We start from the raw sequence: 21,503 nt of genomic DNA, 5'->3' as shown, positions 1-21,503 counted from the left end.
TTCCAAGGTATTTTATTCTTTTTGTAGCAATTGTGAATGGCAGTTCGTTCTTGATTTGGCTCTCTTTTAGTCTGTTATTGGTGTAGAGGAAGGCTTGTGATTTTTTCACATTGATTTTATATCCTGAGACTTTGCTGAAGTTGCTTATCAGTTTCAGGAGTTTTTGGGCTGAGGCGATGGGGTCTTCTAGGTATACTATCATGTTGTCTGCAAATAGAGACAGTTTGGCTTCCACCTTTCCTATTTGAATACCCTTTATTTCTTTTTCTTGCCTGATAGCTCTGGCTAGGACTTCCAGTACTATATTGAATAGGAGTGGTGAAAGAGGGCATCCTTGTCTAGTGCCAGATTTCAAAGGGAATGCTTCCAGTTTTTGCCCATTAAGTATGATATTGGCTGTTGGTTTGTCATAAATAGCTTTTATTACTTTGAGATACGTTCCATCGATACCGAGTTTATTGAGGGTTTTTAGCATAAAGGGCTGTTGAATTTTGTCAAAGGCCTTCTCTGCGTCAATTGAGATAATCATGTGGTTTTTGTTTTTGGTTCTGTTTATGTGGTGAATTACGTTGATAGACTTGCGTATGTTGAACCAGCCTTGCATCCCCGGAATGAATCCTACTTGATCATGATGAATAAGTTTTTTGATTTGCTGTTGCAATCGGCTTGCCAATATGTTATTGAAGATTTTTGCATCTATGTTCATCATGGATATTGGCCTGAAGTTTTCTTTTCTTGTTGGGTCGCTGCTGGGTTTTAGTATCAGAATGATGTTGGTCTCGTAAAATGATTTGGGAAGGCTTCCCTCTTTTTGGATTGTTTGAAATAGTTTTAGAAGGAATGGTACCAGCTCCTCTTTGTGTGTCTGGTAGTGATCCCGTCTGGACCTGGACTTTTTTTGAGTGGTAGGCTCTTAATTGCTGCCTCGACTTCTGAGCTTGTTATTGGTCTATTCGTAGTTTCAGCTTCCTCCTGGTTTAGGCTTGGGAGGACACAGGAGTCCAGGAATTTATCCATTTCTTCCAGGTTTACTAGTTTATGTGCATAGAGTTGTTTGTAATATTCTGTGATGATGGTTTGAATTTCTGTGGCGTCTGTGGTGATTTCCCCTTTATCATTTTTTATTGCATCTATTTGGTTGTTCTCTCTTTTATTTTTAATCAATCTGGCTAGTGGTCTGTCTATTTTGTTGATCTTTTCAAAAAACCAGCTCTTGGATTTATTGATTTTTTGAAGGGTTTTTCGTGTCTCGATCTCCTTCAGCTCAGCTCTGATCTTAGTTATTTCTTGTCTTCTGCTGGGTTTTCAGTTTTTTTGATCTTGTTCCTCTAGCTCTTTCAATTTTGACGATAGGGTGTCAATTTTGGATCTCTCCATTCTCCTCATATGGGCACTTATTACTATATACTTTCCTCTAGAGACTGCTTTAAATGTGTCCCAGAGGTTCTGGCACGTTGTGTCTTCGTTCTCATTGGTTTTGAAGAACTTCTTTATTTCTGCCTTCATTTCGTTGTTTACCCAGTCCACATTCAAGAGCCAGTTGTTCAGTTTCCATGAACCTGTGCGGTTCTGGGTTGGTTTCTGTATTCTGAGTTCTAACTTGATTGCACTATGGTCTGAGAGGCTGTTTGTTATGATTTCAGTTGTTTTGCATTTGTTGAGCAGTGCTTTACTTCCAATTATGTGGTCAATTTTAGAGTAGGTGTGATGTGGTGCTGAGAAGAATGTATATTCTGTGGATTTGGGGTGGAGAGTTCTGTAAATGTCTATCAGGTTTGCTTGCTCCAGGTCTGAGTTCAAGCCCTGGATATCCTTGTTGATTTTCTGTCTGGTCGATCTGTCTAATATTGACAGTGGAGTGTTAAAGTCTCCCACTATTATTGTGTGGGAGTCTAAGTCTCTTTGTAAGTCATTAAGAACTTGCCTTATGTATCTGGGTGCTCCTGCATTGGGTCCATATATGTTCAAGATTGTTAGCTCTTCTTGTTGTATCAATCCTTTTACCATTATGTAATGGCCTTCTTTGTCTCTTTTGATCTTTGTTGCTTTAAAGTCTATTTTATCAGAGATGAGAATTGCACCTCCTGCTTTCTTTTGCTCTCCATTTGCTTGGTAAATCTTCCTCCATCCCTTTATTTTGAGCCTTTGTGTATCCTTGCATGTGAGATGGGTTCCTGGATACAACACACTGATGGGTTTTGGATTTTTATCCAATTTGCCAGTCTGTGTCTTTTAATTGGTGCATTTAGTCCATTTACATTTAGGGTTAATATTGTTATGTGTGAATTTGATACTGCCATTTTGATGCTAAGTGGCTGTTTTGCCTGTTAGTTGCTGTAGATTCTTCATTATATTGATGCTCTTTAGCATTTAGTGTGATTTTGGAATGGCTGGTACTGATTGTTCCTTTCTGTGTGTAGTGCCTCTTTTAGGAGCTCTTGTAAAGCAGGCCTGGTGGTGACAAAATCTCTGAGTACTTGCTTGTTTGCAAAGGATTTTATTTTTCCTTCATTTCTGAAGCTCAGTTTGGCTGGATATGAAATTCTGGGTTGACAGTTCTTTTCTTTAAGAATGTTGAATATTGGCCCCCACTCTCTTCTGGCTTGTAGTGTTTCTGCCGAGAGATCTGCTGTGAGTCTGATGGGCTTCCCTTTGTGGGTGACCCGACCTTTCTCTCTGGCTGCCCTTAGTATTCTCTCCTTTATTTCAACCTTGTTGAATCTGACGATTATGTGCCTTGGGGTTGCTCTTCTTGCGAAATATCTTTGTGGTGTTCTCTGTATTTCCTGCATTTGAGTGTTGGCCTGTCTTGCTAGGTGGGGAAATTTTCCTGGATGATGTCCTGAAGAGTATTTTCCAGCTTGGATTCATTCTCTTCGTCCCCTTCTGGAACACCTATCAAACGTAGGTTAGGTCTTTTCACATAGTCCCACATTTCTTGGAGACTTTGTTCATTCCTTTTTGCGCTTCTTTCTCTGATCTTGGTTTCTCGTTTTATTTCATTGAGTTCATCTTCGACTTCAGATATTCTTTCTTCTGCTTGGTCAATTCGGCTATTGAAACTTGCGCATGCTTCGCGAAGTTCTCGTATTGTGTTTTTCAGCTCCTTTAATTCATTCATATTCCTCTCTAAGTTATCCATTCTTGTTATCATTTCCTCATATCTTTTTTCAAGTTCCTTAGTTTCTTTGCATTGATTTAATACATGTTCTTTTAGCTCACAAAAGTTTCTCATTATCCACCTTCTGAAGTCTAATTCCGTCATTTCGTCACAGTCATTCTCCGTCCAGCTTTGTTCCCTTGCTGGTGAGGAGTTTTGGTCCTTTCTAGGAGGCGAGGTGTTCTGGTTTCGGGTGTTTTCCTCCTTTTTGAGCTGGTTTCTTCCCATCCTGTGGATTTATCCTCTTGTCATCTATGTAGTTGCTGACTTTTCGATTGGGTCTCTGAGTGGACACCCAGATTGTTGATGATGAAGTATTTCTGTTACTTGGTTTTTCTTCTACCAGTCTAGCTCCTTCGCTGTACCACTGCTGAGGTCCACTCCAGGCCCTGCTTGTCTGGGGTGCACCTCTAGCAGCTGTGGCACAGTGAGGGATGCTACCAGTTTTTTTTTCTGCTATCTTTGTCCCAGGATGATGCCTACCAAATGTCAGTCTTTTGGATATAGAGGGGTCAGGGAGCTGCTTGAGGAGACAGTCTTTACTTTATAGGAGCTCAATTGCTGAGCTGTGAGCTCTGTTGTTCATTCAGGGCTGTTAGGCTGCTATGTTTGATTCTGCTGCAACAGAGCTCATTAAAAAAACCCTTTTTTTCTCAAATGCTCTGTGTTGGGGGGTTCGGGCTTTATATTTGGATATCCGTTGAGGTGTCCTGCCCAGCTAGGAGGCAGACTAGCCACTGTTTTCCTGCCGAGGCTCCGCCCTACTGTTGTGAGGTTTGCCCTATTGCTGCAGGCTCTGCTGTTCTGCTGTGGTCTCCACCACGCCCTGTGGTGGAGTCTCTCTGTTGTAGCGGGTTGCCTCGGCAATGGCAGGCTGTGTCAGAAGTGGGCGTGTATCTCAGTAGGGACGGGTTGCCTTGGCAATGGCTGGCTGCGTCAGCAGTGGGTGTGTATCTCAGTTGGGGCAGGTTGCCTCAGTAATAGTGGACGCCCCTCCCCGACAGAGCGTCTTGGACCGTCTGCTCGGGATCGTTTGAAATCGCAGTGTTGTTCATCCCACTAGGCTATCCCAAATGCTCTGTCCCTGCAATCCCCTGGGCTGGTCCACTGTCCAAGTCTTGTTCAGTCTCAAGTCCAGCCCTCTCAAGTCTCAGGTTGCCGGTTCAACAGGGCACCCGGACAAGCGTGCCCTGCAGGGAGTGCTGGGTAGGGCCGGCGGCCGCCACCCCGGCTGCTGGCTTCACCAGGCAGAGGTACTGCCTGGCATCCTGCGTCTCCTTTATACTTGGGATTTTCCCCATTCTGTGGCCAACAAAGATCAGTCTGGAAATGCAGCTCCGACTCACCTCTCCGTGGATTCAACAAGAGTTCCAATCCTGGGTTGTTCTCACAGCACCATCTTGAGTCCTCTCTCCAATCTACAGATTTAATGCAACCTCTATCAGAATTCCAATGTCATTTTTCCTAGAAATTTAAAAAATCTAAAACTCATATGGAACCACAAAAAAACCAAATAGCAAAGGCAGCCATGAGGAACAACAAAAAAAAAAGCTGTAAATGTCACACAAACTGATTTCAAACTATATTACAAAGCAATAGCAATTAAAACAGCATGGTGCTGGTATAAAAATAGACATATTGACCAATGGAACAGAATATAGCACCCAGAAATGAACGTTTGTATATATGGTTAATTAATTTTCAACAAAATGCCAAGAATACACAATGAGAAAATAACAGTATCTTCAATAAATGGTGTGGGAGAAACTGGATATTCAGATGTAGAAAAATGAAACTGGACCCTTATCTTACACCATATATGAAAATCGACTCAAAATTGATTAAAGGCTTAAACATAATACCTGAAACTGTAAAGTTACTGGAAGAAAACATTAGGGGGAAACTACATGGCATTGGTCTGAGCAATGACATTTTTAGATTTGATCCCAAACGTGCAGTTAATGAAAGCAAAAATGAGATTACTATAAAATAAAAGACTTCTGCACAACAAAAGAAACCACAGATTGAAAAGACAACCTAAAGATTGGGAGAAAATGTGTGTGAGCCATACATCTGATAAGGGGCTAGTTTCCAAAATACATAAAGAACACAAATATCCCCATAAAAAGAAAAAAAACAAGTTTTAGAAATAAATATTTGAAATGATAGAAATCTTAATTAGCTGATGTAATTATTCCACATTGTATTCATAAATCGTAACATCATTTTATATCCCCAAAATATATATAACTGTCATTTATCAATTTATAATATAATTAAATAAGCTCCAGGAAGACTGAGGAGAATAGAAAACATTAATGGATTTTTTTCTCTTATTCATAGTTATTTAGTGATTCTGATAAAAGAACCTATAGAGAGAAAAAGTAAATACCCAAAAACAACCTAGGTTGTTTTCACTTAGAGGCTACCTCAGAATCCTGAGGAGAGATTGGTGTGGGGTTTGAGGCTGTGCTATGGAGTGGGCTCAAGGGGGCAGCTGGCATCCTGGAGTGCTATGGTACCAGACTCAATGAGCCCAAGCCACAAGAGCAGACCCTATGCCAGGACACAGAGGAGGCCCAGTGGCAATGATGGCCTGGTAGCTGAAATCCCCTATTCTACAAAAGGCTGGATAAGGGTACCAGAGATCATCCACCACAATATGTCTTTAAAGAAAACTGAATGACTTCAGGTGGCATTTGGCTCACTGAATCAAGGTGATGTCTTAACAAAAGCCAGATAAATTACTGCTGTTTGAGGAGCAGCTCATAAGCTGGTAGAAGAATAGCTTAACACAGCAATATAGTGAGCAATGAAATACATGAAATAATAAAATCATTTGTGGCTCTCATACATCAGCAGAGAGCTATGACTCAGTTCTGGTTTTTTTTTAGTTTTATTTATTTTATTTGTATATGTCAAAATACATTTTTATTTCCCAAATGGTGGGTTTTGCCACCAGTTTCATGCAGAAACAAGGTCTGCTCAATACCACCAATAAAATCAATATAGCACAGTAGCTGTTCAGTTTTAGATACAAAGAATAAATAACCTAAATACAAAACACTAAAATATTAGAAACATGTATTTAATCATTCTTCGCAGGCACCTGAACCTCGCAAACATAAACCATAGCATGCCTAACTGGTGCGCAACGAGAACATGTTGCGGTCACTCAAACTGATCAGTTATCTGTGTATTTTACCTCCACATAAGACCATGGAAATTCTCAATATTCAGACCCACCAATCATACAGTTCAAATATAACCAAAAATAAAACTCTCACAACTATCCTTGTACCTTTAAAATCAAGAATCCTGAGCTTGGTAGTAAGAGCATAACCTTATATCTTCATAAAACCAATCAAGAAAGAGAGGACTTAACATCCTGCTTACCAAAACACCCTTCCCCAACCCCAGAGTAATCTAAAATAGGCAGTAGAACACAATGACCTTTTAAAATGAAGGGGTACAAATTCACATTTAATATAGTATACAATGCAATCAATAATACAATCAGCTACTATAAGCTTTACAATGTACAATTTATTCAAATGGCTGAACTGAATGGATTCAGGGCATGAATGTTTTCCTTGCTGGTTTTTGTGGCCGAGTTACATATAAATCAGATGATTTTGTATGGGAAACTGCATGCACCAGATACCAAAGTGGACTGGTCTTCCCCACCAAGCACTGGATGCTGAAATTGAATGGGAGCTTGTCTTTTTCCAGTATTTTCATTATTCTGTACCATATCTATAATTTTGTGTCCAAGTGGTTCCTGATGGGACATAAGAAAAAAAATCAAGGTATGTTAATTATCTATGAAATATTACAGAAACTTTCTATAGTAAAAAGTAAAATCTATAATGGCAATTTTAGCAAAAGATGAACAGAAAAACTAGGTTATAAGTGGAAACAAGGAGCAAGGCTAGCAAAGATAACTCTGGAAATTTGCAGAAAATCCATAAGTCTAATTTTAGTGAGTATATTAGCAAATAGTAAAACAGATCTGAGATTCTCCTTGCTTTTCTTTCTCTGTCCTCCTCTTTAGATTACTGCCATGGTCAAACGAAGGGAAAAGAAGTGATCCATGTCAGAAAAATTGCATATATTGGAAAATAATTAACATTTTAGGAGATGAGAATTTGCAAATATTTCTTATTAAAAGAAGACTTTAAAATTTAGATAATGAAGGATAACAGGATTAGGATTCTGAACTGTTCAGTGGTTAAGGAGACAATTATGTGCCAGAAAGATGTAGTATTTTTGCATGGTTTGATGAAAATATAAAAGCTATTTGTCCAAATAAAAGCCATATTCACTATGTACTTGGTTTTGCGCTTTTTTTCCCCTTAAAAACGGCCACTGAAATGTATAAAATGGTCTGAACATGACGGTGGTATCAAAGTTGATGCCTCTTCACATGGCAATAGCAGTGCATTTAACATTAACTCACGGGTTAATTTTGCAAATGATTTCATAGCATTCCTTTGGCTAGCACAACAGTTTTAGACAGCACTCAGATAAATATAGGTATGTGAAATGTAAAGTAATTATCCTATGCAACTTTAACTATGGTTGAGTACTATCAAATGAAACTCAAAAGCACTTTACAGTAGGAAATTTTTATAAAGATAGGGCTCCACATAATGTGTAACTTTTAAAGTCTTGTATCACATTGTTAGCAAATTTTGGTTTTTTTTGTTGTTGTTGTTTTGTTTTGTTTTTTTAGACGGAGTTTTGCTCTTGTTACCCAGGCTGGAGTGCAATGGCGGGATCTCGGGTCACTGCAACCTCCGCCTCCTGGGTTCAGGCAATTCTCCTGCCTCAGCCTCCTGAGTAGCTGGGATTACAGGCACGCGCCACCATGCCCAGCTAATTTTTTGTATTTTTAGTGGAGACGGGGTTTCACCATGTTGACCAGGATGGTCTCGATCTCTTGACCTCGTGATCCACCTGCCTTGGCCTCCCAAAGTGCTGGGATTACAGGCGTGAGACACCGCGCCCGGCTGCAAATTTTGTTTTTTAACACTGTCATGGAGTCGCCTACTCTGCATTAGCAGACATTTGAAATAAGAAAATACTCAAGCATGCTATGTGGTGGTCTAAAAATCAAAACAATACACTTATTTGTATACACAGCATCACTCAGTACCTGCTAAAATGAATGAGAAGATTACAGAATCTAACATCTTATACTACAATAAAAAAAAAGTGACCAGGGTCGGGTGCGACTTCCCACTTTGGGAAGCCGAGGTGGGTGGATCACGAGGTCAAGAGATCGAAACCAACCTGGTCAACATGGTGAAACCCCGTCTCTACTAAAAATACAAAAAAATTAGCCGGGCGTGGTGGCACGTGCCCGTAATCCCAGCTACTCAGGAGGCTGAGGCAGGAGAATTGCCTGAACCCAGGAGGCGGAGGTTGCGGTGAGCCGAGATTGCACCATTGCACACCAGCCTGGGTAACAACAGCGAAACTCCATCTCAAAAAAAAAAAAAGTGACCAATGAAGCAGAAAATAGGAATTAAAAGATCTAATCTCAAATGTCTTTAAAACATTCATACAAGAAATAAAATGCATATTGCACAAACAGCGAAAGCATATGTTCCACCAAGCAAATCAGTTCCAGGTGGGAGACAACACAGCATTAGCCTAATACATGACAATAATCACAGAAGAGCAAGTGTTCTTTTCTGTAAATGAAAAAGCTGTGAAAACATAGAAGACTCTGCCACATTAAGAGTTAGAAGGAAAAAATACATACCCAAACTTAGATGAAAAGCCAAAAAATTTAAATGTTGAGAAACTGGAAACTGTGGCACATCAAAAAATGTTGAATAACTGTCTTCTGTGAGAGCTGAAAGTTTTTGTTGACACAAAAGTGTTTACATACAACTAAGGCTTACTGGTTAAATAGCTGAGTCATATCTGGCCTTGAACACTTTCCTTATATGCTGGAGCTGTAAACAAGTTTTCTCAGTCATTAAAAAAAAAATCTTCTCAGCAGCCGCATTAATATGAAACAATGGTCTCAATTTTTTAAAAAAAGAAAAACAACAACAACAAAAACACCCCAGAAAATTGAACAAAATGAAACAAAAATTCTAGATAAGAGGGCATTTGGCAGGATATCCGAAAATGACAGTCTCCAAAATTCTTCCCAGGCTTCCAGTGACTGCCAATTATGGTCCACTGGGTTACTAATAGGTGCAATTCCATTACTTGCTGCTTTTTTTTTTAATTATTATTATTTGGAAAGTTTGCTTATTACTCTGATCAAGGCCCCATTTTCATCATTTAGCCTCTGGTTGTCTGCTTTTAGGTCTGGTAACATTTTGAGCTCTTCTTCCATTTCAGATATTCTTCTTTCTAGGGCTCTTCGTTCCCTTTTTACCATTTCCAACAGTGACCTATCAGCAAATCTTTGTCTCTGGGTGGCCTTTTCCAACTGTAATTTAAGATCTGTTAATTCCATATTTGTATCAAGTTGCTGTGCCTTCAGCTTTTCATTTTCAGCTAGAATTTGTTCATAAAGCTTTTTAAAGTCAGTTGAGTCATCCTTTTCTAGCCTGCTACTATAAGATTTTCTTTCTTCTAGGTAACTGTATGATCCACAGCGACCCAGCAAGGAATCATATCGATCACCAGCTGATGTAGAACTGGTTTCACATCTAGAAATGGAATCCGTCTGAGTTTCTTTCTTATCGGATCCCTCTTCTGAGTCCGACTATTGCTCCTGTTCATTTTCATCACTATCTTGTGTCCAAAATGAAACTCCTGTAGATCTTCTTTTCTCTCTTGGTCGCCGTCATTCTCTAATTGATTTAGGTTGTGATTTATCTTCTCCTTCTTTTTCCTCTTCTCTTTTTTCTCCCTCTCTTTCATTTTCTTTTGTTATTCCTCTGGACTAAGCAGACGTTATACCTACAAGACTATTTGGCCTGTTTAGTGTTCTTGAAGCGTAGAGTGAACTGCTTATGGTAGAAAGTGAAGAGGATGGAGTGGTTGAACTTGAAGTTGATACTGGCCTATAACACTGATAAGTCTCATCATACGTTCTGGAATACTTTTGCTTATATTCATCTTCTCTAGATGTTTCTGACTCCTTCTTTTCTTCTTGTTTCTCTTTAGCTTGTTTTTCTTTTTCCTCTTTTTCTATTTCTTCATTTTCTTGTTCTCTGGTTCTGGTAGAACGACTTCTTCCTATAGTTTTCCCAGCTTCTTGAAGATCAGTTAATGTCACTCCCTGTGTTGATCTTCTAGATTGCCTTGCTTGTCTAGATCTTGCTTCTCTTTGGGATTCAGACTCTTCATCCCTAACAGGAGTAGGGTATGATCTGTGTCTCTCCCTGACCTCTGTTGTGGAGGAGACAGTGCCAGCAGTAGTTGTAGTCAGGGTTGTGGTAGAAGCTGCAGCATTTACAACAGTTGGAGCAATGGGAATGGTCACTGATGTAGGAACACTGTCCTTTCCTTTTTCTATACTATCCTCAGCCCACAAACGATTTGAGGTACTGCTTTGTGTGCCTGCTGAGGAAGAACTGATTGTAATCTTTGTAGCAGTGCTTGTGCTGGAAAGCAGACTTTTCTGAAGCCCAGCTGCAGAGGTAACTGTTGGTGTTGACGTGGTGCTTGGAACACTGGAACTAATCAAATCATCTTGTCTTCTACCAAAGGAGCAACTTTTATGATAAGTTGATCCTTCATTAATTGAGCTATTTTTTTAAGATCATCTTCCCATTTTCTCCTTGTATATGAACTACTTGTTCGCAAACTTGAAGAATCTCTGTTTTCTTTCTCTTCAACGTCAGATGTACTGACTAGTCATCTTGGTATTGTAGGCGCGACATATGCAAGCCTAGTTCCTTTACTATCTTTCTCCTTTTCTTTATTATCCAAAGAGGAGGAAAGTCTGGGACTCGAAGCTGAACGTGTAACACCTGCAGTATCTTTTTCTTTCTGACCCTCTTTTGATGCTGTGATTTCAGCAAGTGCGCCATAACTGCCGGCCTTTCTAAGTCCTAACCTCCAAGTGGCAGGAGACTCATCTTTTCTCTCTTCTTCTTTGGGAGAAATTTTTGTAGCTGTAGTTGGAAACTTTTTAATAGGCGATGTAGGTGTTGCTTGACCTGATAACACAGTAGGGGTTGTAACAGCTACAGTAGCTGCTTGTGTACTAGAAGTGTTGACATTAGTTACAGAAGTCAGGGTTTTGTCTTATCTGTTTCAGCTTCTGATTCCAAGTCATCTTCCTCATCTTCTTCCCTAGAGCAGCTAGACTCATCTTTCTTTCGTTCTTCTTCTTCATCAACCTTTTCTTGTTCCAGAGATTCAATATGGGATGCATTTTTCTCTGGCTCAATAACCAATGTCTCTTTGTTTTTAAAGGTCTTCTGTGACTGATTATTGTCCATATTTGCTGTAGATTCAATTAGTGGAGATTTCTTATCCCGTTTTTCACTATGGAGCAGATTTTGTTTCTTTTGCAGCTATTCTAAATATCCTAAAATGTCTTCATCTGCTACATCAAAGGCTGTTTGGCCCACTTTGTTGACCATCTCATCACAGAGATTGTCCACTAAAATTCGACATGCTTCTTCTTTACCCCAGTGAGCTGCAGCATGAAGAGGTGTACAGCCATCATAGTCTTTAATATTAGCATCATATCCTGCCTGTATTAAAAGTTTTAAAACTTCCGTATAGCCTTTAGCAGCTGCAACGTGAAGTGCTGTACCTCCAGATTCTGCATGTCGGACATCATTTATATGACCACTATTTAGCCACTGCCTGGCATCTCTAAGCACGATCCGTTCTTCCTTTCGAGCTGCTTCTTTTTTTTTTTTTTTTGAGACGGAGTTTCGCTCTTGTTACCCAGGCTGGAGTGCAATGGTGCGATCTCGGCTCACCGCAGCCTCCGCCTCTTGGGTTCAGGCAATTCTCCTGCCTCAGCCTCCTGAGTAGCTGGGATTACAGGCACGCGCCACCATGCCCAGCTAATTTTTTGTATTTTCAGTGGAGACGGGGTTTCACCATGTTGACCAGGATGGTCTCGATCTCTCGTGATCCACCCACCTCGGCCTCCCAGAGTGCTGGGATTACAGGTTTGAGCCACCGCACCCGGCCTCGAGCTGCTTCTATATCAACCCCTTACCGATTAACTTCGTTTTGAAGTAGCTCTTCCATTGCCTCCTCCTCTGTAATATCTAAAGGTGTGTCTCCTTCACTATTGACAGCCCCAACATGTGCTCCCTGACCAATCAAAACTCTGCAATATCAAGATATCCACAGAAAGCTTCTGCATGTAGTGGTATCCAGCCTTTGTTATCAGGTTAATTAATATTTGCTCCATTTTCTACCAGAAACTTCACCATATCAACATTGTCATCAATGCAAGCCTGGTGCAGGGCAGTGAGTCCGTCCACATTGGCGTAATTGATGTCCTCGCCGCGGTGCAGTAGCTTGAGGACCTTGTCCATGTCGCCGCTGGAACAAGCAGCCAGGAAGACGGCGCCATCGTCGAACTTCACCTTGGTCTTCTGGCGCTTCACCACCGGAGGCTCGAGGTCTGTCTCGGAGCGGATCCAGGGCTTCAGCTGCTCGTTCCGCTTCTGCTTCGTGTCCGCCATGTTCATCCCCTCTCCTGCCGCAGGGTCTTCTTATCTTGAGGAGTAGGGAAGAGGGAGGCGGAGAGGGAAAACAGGGGAGGCATGGGGGTGTGTGAATGTTTCTATCTCAATTTTTTTTTCTGGAAAGGTGCAAAATGTGTCTTAAATGGCTTCTTAAACAAGTTTGTCACTCACCTGTGTGGACTTTTTTGGAAAACATTGTAAAATCTCATGCAGGAACTCCAATATGTTCTAACTCATTTGCAAGGGAATAGTGCAGTTCTTTCTTCTAGTGTTGTCTTGAAATAAATCATAAATTCTGCTTCTAAGTGAAGTAGATGCCAGGTTTCCCAGGTGCTTTAAATTTTTTGAGGACACTGTCTCCTATAAAACCAAAGAAGGAAAAGCATTTCACTGTTGAGGCAAATCAGATTCGGTTACATTATTAATGATTTATCATCCCTGGAATCTTCAGCTTGGGCATCCTCCATATACAAACAGCAATGGTTTGCCATGTTCAAAGAGCACAAGATCATGACGTTCAAAATGAGAAAGTTGGCTGGGCACAGTGGCTCACTCCTGCAATTCCAGCACTTTGGGAGGCCGAGGTAGGCAGATCACCTGAGGTCAGGAGTTCAAGATCAGCCTGACCAACATGGAGAAACCCCATCTCTATTAAAAATGCAAAATTAGGTGGGCATGGTGGTGCATGACTGTAATCCCAGCTACTCAGGAGGCTGAGGCAGGAGAATTGCTTGAACCCAGGAGGCACAGGTTGTGGTGAGCTGAGATCACACCATTGCACTCTAGCCTGGGCAACAAGAGCGAAACTCCATCTCAAAAAAAAAGAAAAAGAAAATGAGAAAGTCCATAAAGAACACCTTGCAAAGAACAGCATGAGTTGTAAAAAGCATGCCAAGGCTGAGGAGTTCAGCTGGCCAACAGCAGAGTTTAACTTCAGCTTTGACTTCCTGCTACTTATCAAGTATAACATTAGTTTCAAGTACAACACACAGAATCATCATGTAGCAAAGTATATCTGGAATTCTTCCAGAGCAGTGATAAATTTATTTGCACTGGAACTAGTAAATATCTTATATTCACCCTTAAAAATAATCAGGAATAAAGAGTAATTAGAATGAATGGGAAAAAACTCTTATTTTTTCTGTTATGTACCTGCTGTAATTTCCTATAAATACCATTGTAAAAGAAAAAATACAATGAATGTCAGAAATGCATAAAGTTTTAGAGATGAATTACATAGTTTTTCAAAAATGATGGCTGGGTGCAGAGGCCTATAATCCCAACACTTTGGGAGGCCGAGGCGGGTGGATCACCTGAGGTCAGGAGTTTGAGACCAGCCAGGCCAATGTGGTGAAACTCCGTCTCTACTAAAAAGACAAAAATTAGCTGGGTGTGGTGGTGAGTGCCTACTCAGCAGGGTAAGGCAGGAGAATCAATTAAACCCGGGAGACAGAGGTTGCAGTGAGCCAAGATTGTGCCACCGCACTCCAGCCTGGGCGAGAGGTTGCAGTGAGCCAAGATTGCACCACTACACTCCAGTCCCAGCTACTCAAGAGGCTAAAGCAGGAGAATCTCTTGAACCCAGGAGGCAGAGGTTACAGTGAGCTGAGATTGCACCACTGCACTCCAGCATGGGCAACAGAGCGACACTCCTCTCAGAGAGAGAGAGAGAGAGATCAAGACCATCCTGACCAACATGGTGAAACCCATCTCTACTAAAAATACAAAAATTAGCTGGGCGTGGTGGTGCATGCCTGTAGTCCCAGCTACTCAGGAGGCTGAGGCAGTAGACTAGCTTGAACCCAGGAGGTAAGATCGCGCCACTGCACTCCAGTCTGGAGACAGAGTAAGGTTCCGTCTCAAAAAAAAAAAAAGTTACTTAATATGTATGTATGCTGTATTCCTGTGTCTAATGCTGTTTTGAAAAGGACCATATAGAATTCATTCTTTGATAACCTAGAGTTTGCTTTAAAACATGACTGTCTATGTCAGCCATGGCAAAATGAAGAGTGTAACTGTCCTTCACTCCTTTTTTTTTCTTTCTTTCTAAAAAAAAAAAAAGAAGAAGAAGAGTGTAACTTGCAAAGTTCAAAGAAAATGCAGTGCTCTAGAGGTCTAGGGGCCCATACTGAAAAAAGTGGGACCTATAAGAAGAGCCAGGCGTGAATGAAGCTGAATGAACAAACAACCACAGAGGATGCTGAAGGCTGGCAAACCTGGAGAGAGAACACATTCCAGCTAACTGCTAGCACGTGGGCTCATGAGCTCAGATCATCTGTTTTTTTAAAAGGAGCTGAAAATCCAGCATTTCTGTGAAAAGGTCCAAATGTTTAATGTTGGCAATTTTAAATAAAGGCCAATGATATATCTGATGATCAGATCTGGCCACGGGCTGCCAATTTGTGAACTTTGCTTAAACAAAAAAAGACAGAGATAATAGACAGACAGATAAATATAGAAATTTTGTTTTTTCCAGGATGTTTATAGATACATTTAATTTGGGTAGCATGGAAATAATTTTAAAAGCTTTTTAGATTTCTAAGGGCTTTTTAGATTTCTGAGTGAACCTATTAAATATCTTACTACACAAATCCCAAGGTTTTCTTTATAGAATCGTGTTTTTATCTTGAAGCCTCACCTATAAATTATCTTTTTATACTGTGTTGGCCATACAGCCAACAACCTCAGACTGATGATACCTAAATATTTTCTAAGACAATTATCATCCTGTTCAGGATGATGGGTTAATATATTCCACAATGTTACTACCTGTCTCATATCACAAAAGAATACCAATTTTAAAGCTGAAGGGGCCCTGGGGATCACGTGTTTCAATACCTTCATTTCCATTTCATTGCCCTAAAATCACCAATTCCAAACTTTAAGTGATGCAGATTTATAACAGAATAACTAAAATACTAGGAAGAAGTTTTAACTCAGCCCATGTTTCTGCTTCATTATTTTATAAGTTATAAAAACTAACCAAACATTTCAAATACCTTATCGCCATTTTTCTTCCCAGAATGGAGTCCTAATTTTTTGTTCTCACTCTCTATTTTACTTAAGAAATTTAAGAATTTAACTGAAAATTCCAAGGGAACATTCAATACCTTTCAATAGACATGTAATCTATCATACTCCAGAGTACCTACAAATAAGGTGAGTGAGGCCACCTCACACCATCAGCAATCTTGCCTTTCTGACAGTTCGCTGACACTTTCAATATAGTTGTTCCCTGTTAGAGCAATGATTCATCATACTTCAAACAGCATAAGAATGTCAGCTCTGTATAGTACTCCCTTACCTGTGTCCATGTGTTCTCATTGTTCATCACCCGCCTATGAGTGAGAATACGTGGTATTTCATTTTCTGTTCTTGTGTCAGTTTGCTGAGAATGATGTTCTCCAGATTCATCCATATCCCTACAAAGGATATGAACTCATCATTTTTGATTGCTGTGTAATATTCCATGGTATATATGTGCCACATTTTCCCAGTCCAGTCTCTCATCGATGAGCATTTGGGTTGGTTCCAGGTCTTTACTATTGTAAACAGTGCTGCAATGAACATTTGTGTGCATGTGTCCTTATAGTAGAACGATTTATAGTCTTTTGGATATATACCCAGTAATGGGATTGCTGGGTCAAATGGAATTTCTATTTCTAAGGCCTTGAGGAATCGCCACATTGTCTTCCACAATGGTTGAACTAATTTACACTCCCACCAACAGTGTAAAAGTGTTCCTATTTCTGCACATCCTCTCCAGCATCTGTTGTCTCCAGATTTTTTAATGATCGCTATTCTAACTGGCGTGAGATGGTATCTCAATGTCGTTTTGATTTGCATCTCTCTAATGACCAGTGATGATGAGCATTTTTTCATGTTTCTTGGCCTCATGTATGTCTTCTTTTGTAAAGGGTCTATTGGGGGGAATAGGGGAGGGACAGCGGAGAGGGGAGCTGGGGAGGGATAGCCTGGGGAAAAATGCCAAATGTGGGTGAAGGGGAGGAAGGCAGCAAAACACACTGCCATGTGTGTACCTATGCAACTACCTTGCATGTTCTGCACATGTACCCCAAAACCTAAAATGCAATTAAAAAAAAAAGGAATGTCAGCTCTGTCCTCAGGGGCCCAGGAAGCAAAACAGGATCTCAGTCACTATAGTAGCTGCTGTATTATTTTTGGCATGCCTTTCAATATGGATGTGGAATTTAACAAAAGAAAGAACCAGGACATAGGCAAGGAGCACAGTGTCCATGGTAGACTGTGATAATTTTTTTTTTTTTTTTTTTGAGGCAGACTCTTGCTCTGTTTCCCAGGCTGAAGTGCACTGGTGCAATCTTGGCTCACTGCAATCTCTGCCTCCCAGGTTCAAGCCATTCTCCTGCCTCAGCCTTCTGAGTAGCTTGGATTAGAGGTGCGCACCAACATGCCCAGCTGATTTTTGTATTTGTGGTAGAGATGGGGTTTCACCATGTTGGTCATGCTGGTCTCGAACTCCTGACCTCAGCTTCAACCCACCTTAGCCTCCCAAAGTGCTGGGATTACATGCATGAGCCACTGTGCCTGGCTGGCTGGTACAAATTTAATGCGTTGCCTCTCCCCAGTACATTGATCTGGCACAGCCCCTTTGATCACCTGACTGATCACATTCATATTCTACCTTTTTAACCTAACATGTGGTATCCATTACCCGCAAAAGTAGATTAGAGCTTGATTTTTTATGAAGCAATCTAAAATCAATTGTTTTAAGACTTTCCAGCACACAGGAAAACTAAATATCCATCTTTATTCCTAGGAAAAAATCTGCAGCACACTTCCTATTATTTTTTGTTGTGTCCTTCTTAGTGTAACAATTAGAATTGTATTTTTCACAAATTCTGAATTTACACAGTGCTTCCCCTAAGCCATATATGCCTTTTATTTTGAGTCGATACCAGGTTTACCAAGTAATTTAAGGTGAGAACGCCAAAAATTATTTGCCTTGTGGTAATTCAATAACATTGGGTAAGATCATACACTTAATACTCTTACTATTTATTACGTGAGTTTCAGTTATTTGTTTATATTGCTGCCTCCCACCACTGTCATAATCTTCACAAGGGCAACCACTAGGATTTATTTCTTTCTGCTTCCTTATTACCTTACAATATACTTGATACATAGTAAACAATATAGTTAAGCATAAATGAAGGAATGAGTTAACCTTTGTACCTTTCTATCCTGTTGCCCTCAAAACAGACAACGCATGCTAAATATAACACCATTTCATATATATCTTTTTCCATTTTACAGTCTCTTACTCTATTTTTAAAAATCTATTCCAGCTAATTTATGAAATAAGAAATATCAAGGACAATATGGTATCTTTTTACCATAATCACAGGATGAATAATGTACTTCCTGATCTAGGACCGTGAAGTGAACACTCTGAAGCATCCCTTCCCACCAAACAGCAAGTGATGCACAGCAGGTGATGATTTCCAGATGTCTTCCATTTGAAGCAAGTGAATAAGCACAGTAGCATTCACTCTGTACATGCCGTACATACGTCAGGTACACCGGAAGTGCTGATGAATGAATGATGGAAAGGTGAGCCTGCAGGCAACAGCAGTGGTCTTCCTAGGGAACAGGACAGGGGCTTTGGTATAAAGAGATTTCACAAACAAAGCTCCAACTGGAAGCCCTGTGCAAAGAATGTGATGCAAAGTTCTTTTGTTTCTTTCCACAATGAAAAACTCTGTTTGAACACCACCTGGCACATTAGTAAGTAGGTGGCCATAGATGACATCAGAAACTTAATTCTATCCAAATTAAAAATGAATCCATGATTATTTATTAAAATATAAAATCACCTCTAACTGCACCCAAAGGTGTTCTATTTGTAAATTTCCTTTCAGCATCTTATGTATTTTTTACATAATTGAGATGACAGCACATGAAGCTTTACATCTTGCTTTTTTCTTTTAATATAACAAGCAATTCCCAATTACCTGGCTCATAAATTCTTCAATAACAAGAGAAGCTGGAAGTTCCTAGGGTAATATTGAGTATGTCTGAAACAAATATGGACAATTCTATCTTTTCTTCACATTATTTTCCCTCTGGATTAAATGTTCAAGGACAAGGTGTAGATTTTAAAATTAGACTTCAGAACATCAGTGGTGCTGGGAATTTTGTCTAAAGAATCAGACAGTGGCTCTAGCCACAGCTCTCTGCACTTCCAATACCTCTGAAGATGTGGGGGGGGAAAGCAGAGAAAGAAGGGGTTATACTTGTTTAAAAATGATTTTTACTTGGAAGACCAGTTTGTAAAATAATATTGATATAGCATAAGCTTGAGATGGGTCACCTGTGGCCTAACCCACTATCCCTGTCCCTTTCCCCACCCTGTTCTTCCTCCCGTTCCAATGCACAGTAACCTCTGGAAGACAATACATGCAGGACTAGGGCTCTCAAGAAAATGAATATAAAACACTATGATAGGTGGATTCCATTATATTGTAACGTATCTGTCATTCTGTCAGCATTTAGCATACATGTCATTTGTGAGCATCCTTGGTCATCACAGAGTTCAAATCAAGAAGTAAGAATCTTTGTGAAAGGCAGCTATTGATATTTAGGGCAGGGGCCAAATTTTCTGCATTCAAATACCAGTGCTGCCACTGATGAGGTGTATTACCTTAGACAAGTTACTCAACCTCTGTTCTTCTGTTGTATCTTATATAAAATGGGAAGAATATTCGTATCCACTTCAAGCAGACATTGTGGAGAGTAAATGAATTATTACATGTGAAGAGTTTATGATGGCACCTGCAACATCGTAAGCCCTCTGTGAAGAGATACAATTTACACAGAGATAGGAATCCGAACACCAGATTCTTCTGATTTGTCATTCATTTGTCCAGACCAAAATTAACAGAACTTTCCTAGCCTATGTTTCCTTATATATTATAGAAACCTAATAATAATTCATTTCTCACTAAAATGTTAGAAGAAAATCAACTTTGAGACACTTTAAATCTCCAAAGCAGCATTCCATTATATTTAAATTATAAACTGTTCTAATTTTTAAATAACTTTCATATTATAAAATAATATATACTTATTAAAGGATCAAGATGTACATTAAGTTATATGTCATTCCATCTTCTAGAGATAGCTTTGACATTTTGGCATACATTCATCAAGCTTTGCTACACGTGTATTTTTATGGTGAAGTATTCTTTGTTGCTACATTTTAGGTACCATTGGAGGCTGGAAAAAGTCACTTCATAGTGGTTCAGAATGAGCAATTAAATGAGTATGAAAAGGTTTGACTGGTATTATACTTTCTGCAGGGCTCTGAAAATAAAACTAGATGCCAAGACAAGTGATAAAAACTACCTCATCTCTCACACTGACTCGTTACAATGCAGTCAAAGAGTATTTTGTTTTCAATGCAATTAATAACCTATGTGGTTCCTTGTAACACTTTTTAAAACAATAACCTAAAGCAAAAGAAATACACATTAGCGTTCTCTCTAATGCCCTTTCTAAAACTCTATGAGGCCCTAATTTGCTCATGGCACAGTCTTTCCTGATCCTGGACACATATCCAGGACCATTTCCCTATAATTCCCAATCTAGAATCTACTACTAACAAATCCCAAATATCACCCTTAGAATGGTATAATTTACCAATAAGATGTAAAAGTTAAGGATAATACAAGTTTTTCATACAGGTAGATACATTCAGTTTTCTTTTTACTCTGTGCCACCAAGCCCAGATAATTTCTGTATTTTAGCAGAGATGGGGTTTCACCATGTTAGCCAGTCTGGTCCCAAACTCCTGGCCTCAAGTGATCTGCCCACCTCAGCCTCCCAAAGTGCTGGAATTAAAGGTATATTTTAGAAATTAATTGAAAGGAAATGGTAAGAGAATATGACATACATGAGAACTGTCTACATATCTTATTGTTAGTAACAATGTGTGTTGTCACTACGGCTACATTCTTCTCCCAGGGACATGGAACTATTGGACGTCCCCATCTCTGAAGTTAAGACGTGACAGATGGCCTGCTTGGCTAATTAAATATAAGACGAAGTTACATGTATTTCCCATGTGTAGAAATGTTAAGAGTTAGAACATGGTTTGCCTTTACCAACCAACAAGACTTCTGATGGGGCAGGGTACCAGGCTGGGTTTCAGAGTGAGAAGCCTGGACTTAGGGATCAGGAACAGATCTCAGGTAACCCACAATAGACAGGAAGCATGAGAGAGAAATAGACTTATGCTAGTAGCTACTGAAATATCAGGACTGTTTGTTACCAATACTGAAGAGTAGAATTGCTTTTCAACAGAATAAAAAATTTGAGGACACAAATTCTCTTATAATTTAAAAAGAAGCAAAAGATTTGAACATACGCTTCACCAAAGACAAAGAAGACATGTGAATGGCAAATAGGCACGTGAAAAAATGTGCGATCTCATTACCCATCAGAGATATATAAAGTAAAACCACAATGAGATACTGTAACACTTATCAGATTGACTAAAAAAAATACAGACAATACCAGAAAAAAAAATGGAATCTCTAATACACTGACAGTGAGAATATAAAATTACACACCTACTCTGAAAAGTAATTTGGCAGTGTATTGATATCATTAAACACGCACTTACTATGTGGCCCAGCAAACACACTCCTAGATATTTACCTTGAATA

At 39.7% G+C, this 21,503-nt stretch overlaps 1 pseudogene across 1 annotated transcript; it reads right to left on the bottom strand.

The window, feature by feature from the left end:
- Nucleotides 1-6,450: 6,450 nt before the first annotated feature.
- On the bottom strand, nt 6,451-12,806 carry LOC100415647 (protein phosphatase 1 regulatory subunit 12A-like; annotated as a pseudogene). The gene is made up of 3 exons (XR_004733425.3): nt 12,284-12,806; nt 8,931-11,982; nt 6,451-6,941 (listed from the first exon to the last, which is right to left on the bottom strand). The product of XR_004733425.3 is annotated as a protein phosphatase 1 regulatory subunit 12A-like (transcript).
- Between the last annotated feature and the right edge of the window lie 8,697 nt (nt 12,807-21,503).

The sequence above is a fragment of the Callithrix jacchus genome, chromosome 14 (genome assembly GCF_049354715.1).
Source record: "Callithrix jacchus isolate 240 chromosome 14, calJac240_pri, whole genome shotgun sequence".
In the NCBI taxonomy this organism is placed as follows: Eukaryota; Metazoa; Chordata; class Mammalia; order Primates; family Cebidae; genus Callithrix; species Callithrix jacchus.
Note: the sequence above shows the minus strand (reverse complement) of the source record. Positions and strands in the feature narration are given on the sequence as shown.